At 49.5% G+C, this 5840-nt stretch overlaps 1 protein-coding gene across 1 annotated transcript in view; it reads right to left on the reverse strand.

Moving 5' to 3' along the window:
• Positions 1-5009, reverse strand: part of dlk2 (delta-like 2 homolog (Drosophila)) — a 16355-nt gene extending 11346 nt beyond the window's left edge. Inside the window, exon 1 of the mRNA XM_030071272.1 lies at positions 4973-5009. The gene's annotated coding sequence lies outside the window, so the exon portion shown is untranslated. The remainder of the gene's footprint in view (positions 1-4972) is intronic.
• Between the last annotated feature and the right edge of the window lie 831 nt (positions 5010-5840).

A 5840-nucleotide genomic window follows, 5' to 3' on the forward strand; every position in this document is an offset into this window, starting at 1 on the left:
GTGTGTGTGATAAATCAGAGCGGGACGAGCGTGTGAACCACAAGACAAGCGTGTGAACGAGAGCCGCCGAATGCTAACGCCGAGGGCTCTCCATCTTACAGACAGGCCGGGCAGATCTTTTTACTGACCCCCGCCCCCCCACTCGCCCCCGCCCCCCCGCCCCCCCACCCCTCATGCCCCGCCCCCTGTGCCCCGGCCACGTGCACGTGACAGCGACTGGCAGATAACGCCTCCGTTTTGAAAGGTGTGCGCGGCGAGCTTAAAGTGGAGGGGCGCGAGCTGACGCCTGAGGCCGGCCTCCTCCTGAGATCCATCAGGGTGCAACCTGATCGCCGACATACACACACACACACACACACACACACACACACACACACACACACACACACACCGACACACACCGCCTGAATCATTTACGCCACACCGTGAATCTTTTATGCCGGACATTTTCGACACGCCGGCCCCGCCGCCAAAGCCTCGTGGCCGTCTGGAAGGCAGAGCTGCTGCTGGTCCTCAGGGGTTAATCCTCAGGGGTTTAATCCTCAGGGGTTTAATCCTCAGGGGTTTAATCCTCGGGGTTTAATCCTCAGGGTTTAATCCTCGGGGTTTAATCCTCGGGGTTTAATCCTCGGGGTTTAATCCTCGGGGTTTAATCCTCAGGTTTGATGGATCTGAAGAGGGAACAGGACCTGACACCCAGTCCTGCTCCTCCGCTGGAGCACTCACACTTTACTTTCAGTTCATGGAAAAAAATCTCCAAGTTATCAAGTCATTCAGTCTTGCTTTTTTCCAACAAGGTAAAAAAAAAAAATCCACCAGTGGGATGAGATAATCTGAGATAATCCCACTTGTCTCCAGGTCAATTTCACTTGTTTGAGTGTGAATGTGCTGAAACAGGCAGAGCGAGGCCGATCAGCCGCTGGGATCAAGAACTCCGTTCAAATAAATCCTGGAAACAAGTTGATCAGCATTGGAAACAAGTGGGATTATCTCAGATTATTTCATCCCACTGGCAGATTATTTACCTTGTTGGAAACAAAACCAGATTTGAATTTGAAATTTGAGAGTTTTTTTGAACCGATGAGACTCGTTCATGGATTCAATGGAGGAGAGAGCAAACGCCTCAAAATAAATAAAATGATTTAAAACAACAACAAAAGTCGTGTTGTTTGAGGTTTCTTTAATAATCTGGAGGCGAGGCCGTCTGCCCTCACATCAGGATTTGACTTTTTCATTGAACCCTTTACAGCAAAACAAGAAAACTACAGGAAAACAAACAGCAAAGAGAAAAAATCCTGAAACAAGTGAAACCCACCTGGAAACCAGTGGGATTATCTCAGATTAGACTCAGATTATCTCATCCAACTGGTGGATTTTTTTTTTTTTTACCTTGTTGGAATACAGAAAGATTTGAACTTGAAAGTGAGACTGAATGTCTTGTTTTCTCCACTGGGACACACACACACACACACACACACACACACACACACACACACACACACACACACACACACACACACACACACTTTTTAAGGCCCTGCATGGATTAGCTCCACAAAACATCACTGATCTGCTAATCCTGTAATATGACCTCAGGTCACTGAGGTCATGCACCTCCACCTCCAATCACATCTCAAAACCAAAGGAGACAATCCCAGATTAAGTCCTGTCCTAGATTAAGTCCTGTCTCAGATTAAGTCCTGTCCCAGATTAAATCATGTCCCAGATTAAGTCCTGCCTAGATTAAGTCCTGTCCCAGATTAAGTCCTGTCCCAGATTAAGTCCTGTCCTAGATTAAGTCCTGTCCTAGATTAAGTCCTGTCCCAGATTAAGTCCTGTCCCAGATTAAGTCCTGCCTAGATTAAGTCCTGTCCCAGATTAAGTCCTGTCTTTTACATCAGATTTTGAAAGCCTTGCTGTGCCCTCAGTCCGGTCAGAGGTCGCCCTGCGTCCGGCCCATTCGCTGTTAATCTCTGCCGTTCTCTTTTTGAGTTTTAATCTGGTGATGAATCTGTTGAGTTTTTACTGGTTTTATTCATTTGCTCTTAACTTCTTGTTTCTAATCTTAATTCTTGTTTTCCTCGGCGTCTCGGCTGCTGAGTCATGCTCTGTGCTTCTGGTGCATGTCTATCTAAATCTGGTGACGCTCTCTGCATGAAGCACAGCAGGGACTGGTTCCCAGATTAACGGGTTCCCTGTAGATTAAAACAGGGTTTTAATCTACCTCGCCACCACATCCTGCTCACCTTTCATTGAATCGGCAGGTTTGGCCTTTCAAGCTGTTCCAGGAACTGGAGGAGTCGGGTTTGGGGTGGGGGTGGGGGGCTGGGGGTGGGGGGTGGGTTTGGGGGGGGGCTACAGCTCCCAGCCTGCCCCTGGGCTGGAGCTCCTTATCCCCTCCGGTAATCTCCCAATTGTCATGGCTGGATTGTTTACGGCCTGGTGTGAGTCGGGTGTCAGGCAGCTGCTCCTCCTCCTCTTTTCCTCCCTCCCTCCCTCCCTCCCTCCTCCTCCTCCTCCTCCTCCTCCTCCTCTCTCTCTCTCTCTCCTCTGTATAATCTGATGGAGCCTGATCTCCCTCGGACGCTCTGCTGCAGCCCCGGACGCAGGGCACAGAATTATTTTGAAATTTACGAGGGAGAAATCCGCTGCACCGTCGAGCGCTGTGACGTATCTGACTGGCGGGTCGGCTCGCTGTGGCTGTAGGGACAGTGCTGTCTAACGCCCCTCCCAACAGGACGTCCCGCTGGGGAGCTTGAGTCTGATTGTTGAACTTCCAGTTCACCCAGAAACAGCAAAATGACCTGAAAGCAATTTCCTGCTCAAAAAAACTTCCTGCCAGGTAAAAACTGTAAATTGGGGACGGAAGCTGTGAGCCATGGAGGGCCCCGAGGCCCCGAGGCCCCGAAGCCCCGAGGCCCCGAGGCCCCGAGGCCCCAGCGGCACGCCCCAGCCCGACAGGAGGCTCAGCCCTCCAGCAGCACCAGGCCGTTCTCCAACTGACCTTTCCACCTCACAGTTGACAAAATTATTATTTTGCTTGCATTTCATTAAAGGTCATGGTTTAGGGTTTTTTTATTTGTTAACAACTTAAGCAGTTATGTGTGTGTGTGGTTACACCTTATAGTGACAGGCCACGCCCACCACCACACCCCCTTTTGGCCAGTCAACATGAACAGTTGGTCAGCTCTTTCTCGGTTTGTGCAAATCCATGTAAACGTGTCGAGATAACCCAGAGCAGCAGAACCCCTCCGCCTCCACCGCGTTCACCTTCAGGCTGTTCTCACCTTCAGCTGCAGCTTCAAGTCTCCAGTGAAATCCTGATAAGTTTTGATTAGCACCGTCACGCCGGCGTCCCCCAGCAGACCACACCATCATGCCGTCACACCGTCACGCCTCGCCAAGGTGTTTCTGCAGCTTCCTGCCGCTCCTGTGAGCGCGGCGCCTCAGGGTCCCGCTCTCCCTGACGCTTAATTACATCTCTCAGCCCTGAGCCTCGTCTGCAAGGCTCATCTTTAAAAACCAAACTGGTGCGTGCCGGCCTCAGCCGGTGACCATCCAGACCAGCCTGTCACCAGCTACACGTCCACATCTCACGCACATCCAGTCCACTGGTGTCAGAAATCAGTTCAGTTCAATCATTTTTTTAAAATTTCTATTTTTTTTTTTTTTTTATCACAATTTTTTCTGTGCTAACTTCTAATCTTGTGAAAATCTGACTGGAGATAAGACAAGCATTTATTAGTCCCACCACGAGGAAGTTCACAGCTGCAACAATAACTAAAGAAAATAAATATAAATAAGACGATAAATAATTCAATAAATAATTGAACGCTACATAGTCAGTACTGCCCAGATGTGATGATGTAATGTTTCCTGTCTAATGACCAAATTAGGAGAAAACAAATCGTTTAAGAATTAAAAGTATGAATTATGAATGTCCATGCACAGGCGAGGCAAACGCAGGCGCCGAGAAACGAGCAGCAGGGAGGCGGGGCGGCGGCGGGGCGGCGGCGGGGCGGCGGCAGGACCGGCCCGTCCACCTCCTCGCCAAAACCTGGGAGACGCTCTGTCTGCTGCTCCTCTGGGGAACAACATGAGGTGTGAGGTCCTGCAGGGGTCCGGCTAATGGTGCGTTCACGGCACACTGGATTAACTGTAAAAACTGCAAACTGTGAAAAGTGCCAACACCTGCCACCTGGTGGTGACGGCCGGTACGACACGTCAGGATGTTCGGCTCCGACACTTCGACACATCAGAGGCAGGGGGCGCCGCGACACCTCTGAGCAGCAACCTCACTTAAACTGCTGTTGCTTTCTGTAATCCACTGTAATCCACTGTAACCTACTATAATCTACTGTAATCCACTGTAACCTATTATAATCTGCTGCTATCTACTGTAATCTACTGCAATCTAGTGCAATCTACCGTAAACTACAATAATCTACAGTAATACACTGTGATCCATGGTAATCTACCATAACATCGGATAATCCAGGGCGCTACAGGAGCTTGAAGAGCAAAACGAACAGACTCAAGAATAGTTTCTTGCCCTGGGCCATCAGAGCTCGAATAACCTTTTCCATGATTTATCAAATTTATTTGTATTTATTGATTTCAAGTTTTTGATATGGTTGTGTGGAATCTGAGTTTTGCTTTTGTCATTTCTGTTTTTCTGTTTTGCCTCTAATCAGAAGCACTTTCCATGTCACTGTACCGCCTGTGCAATGACAATAAACACATTCTATTCTATTCTATTCTATTCTGATCCACCTCCAGGTTTCAGTGTCTCCTCGGGTGTTTTTAATCCCTGATAGTCAAAATTCTGGTTGAAACAGTAAAAAAAAAAAACCCTTTAAGCATGAAAATGAGCAGACGCTGAAAATCTAAACAAAATCTCGTCTGAACACACGAGCGCCGGCCCGCAGATTAAACTCAGGGTCACTTCCTGTTTCAAGCTGCTGCCTCCTACCTGTCTGGAGGATGACGACGACCTGCGACCTGCAGGACCGCACGGCCCGCCGGTAATCTGCTGTCCTGTCCGGTAATCTGCTGTCCTGTCCGGTAATCTGCTGTCCTGTCCGGTAATCTGCTGTCCTGTCCGGTAATCTGATTTTGTTTTGATTCCCAGGTTCCTGTAGGTGTTCTAATTAGTGTTTGAGAATCTGGTTCCCTGGTTCTTCTGCTGATATTCTGGTGTGGCGTTCCTCATGCAGATAATCTGCGGCCGGCTGAATTTCCCATCTTGTCGTCTTCCAGGTGGATCCTCTGCTCCCTCGCTCGTCGAGGCCGCCGCTCACCTGGCCCAGCTCACTCCGCTCCTGTTTACTGTGTTTGCTGTTTTTTGCTGCTGCTTTCTCTTCCTGGTCGAGGCTCCGGTCGTCTCAGCCTGTTGCTGTGGCGACGGAGCGGCCGCCTGCAGGTCGCTCTGCCCACACACTCGACTCGCAGGCGACACGCCGAGCAGCAGGATCATTTTTCCAGGGATTACAGCGCTGGAAAACAGGAATCAACATGCCTGGACGACCGGGTGCATTCAGAGAGAGAGAGAGAGAGAATGTGTGTGTGTGTGTGTGTGTGTGTGTGTGTGTGGATGCCTTTGGTATGTGAGCAGCACTGGTGCGAGGAAGATACTCTGTCACACACACACACAGCTTTTTTTCTGTGTTTGTTCTGGAGAGAAAGGAAAGAGAGGGAAGGAGGTATGTGTGTGTGTGTGTGTGTGTGTGTGTGTGTGTACACGCGCACGTGTGTGCGGGCATGTGTGTGTGTATGTGTGTGTGTGTGTGTGTGTGTAGGAAAAGGATTGCAACAGGTGGCCAATTTAATACTTGAACATG

The sequence above is a fragment of the Myripristis murdjan genome, chromosome 15, assembly GCF_902150065.1.
Source record: "Myripristis murdjan chromosome 15, fMyrMur1.1, whole genome shotgun sequence".
NCBI lineage: Eukaryota > Metazoa > Chordata > Actinopteri > Holocentriformes > Holocentridae > Myripristis > Myripristis murdjan.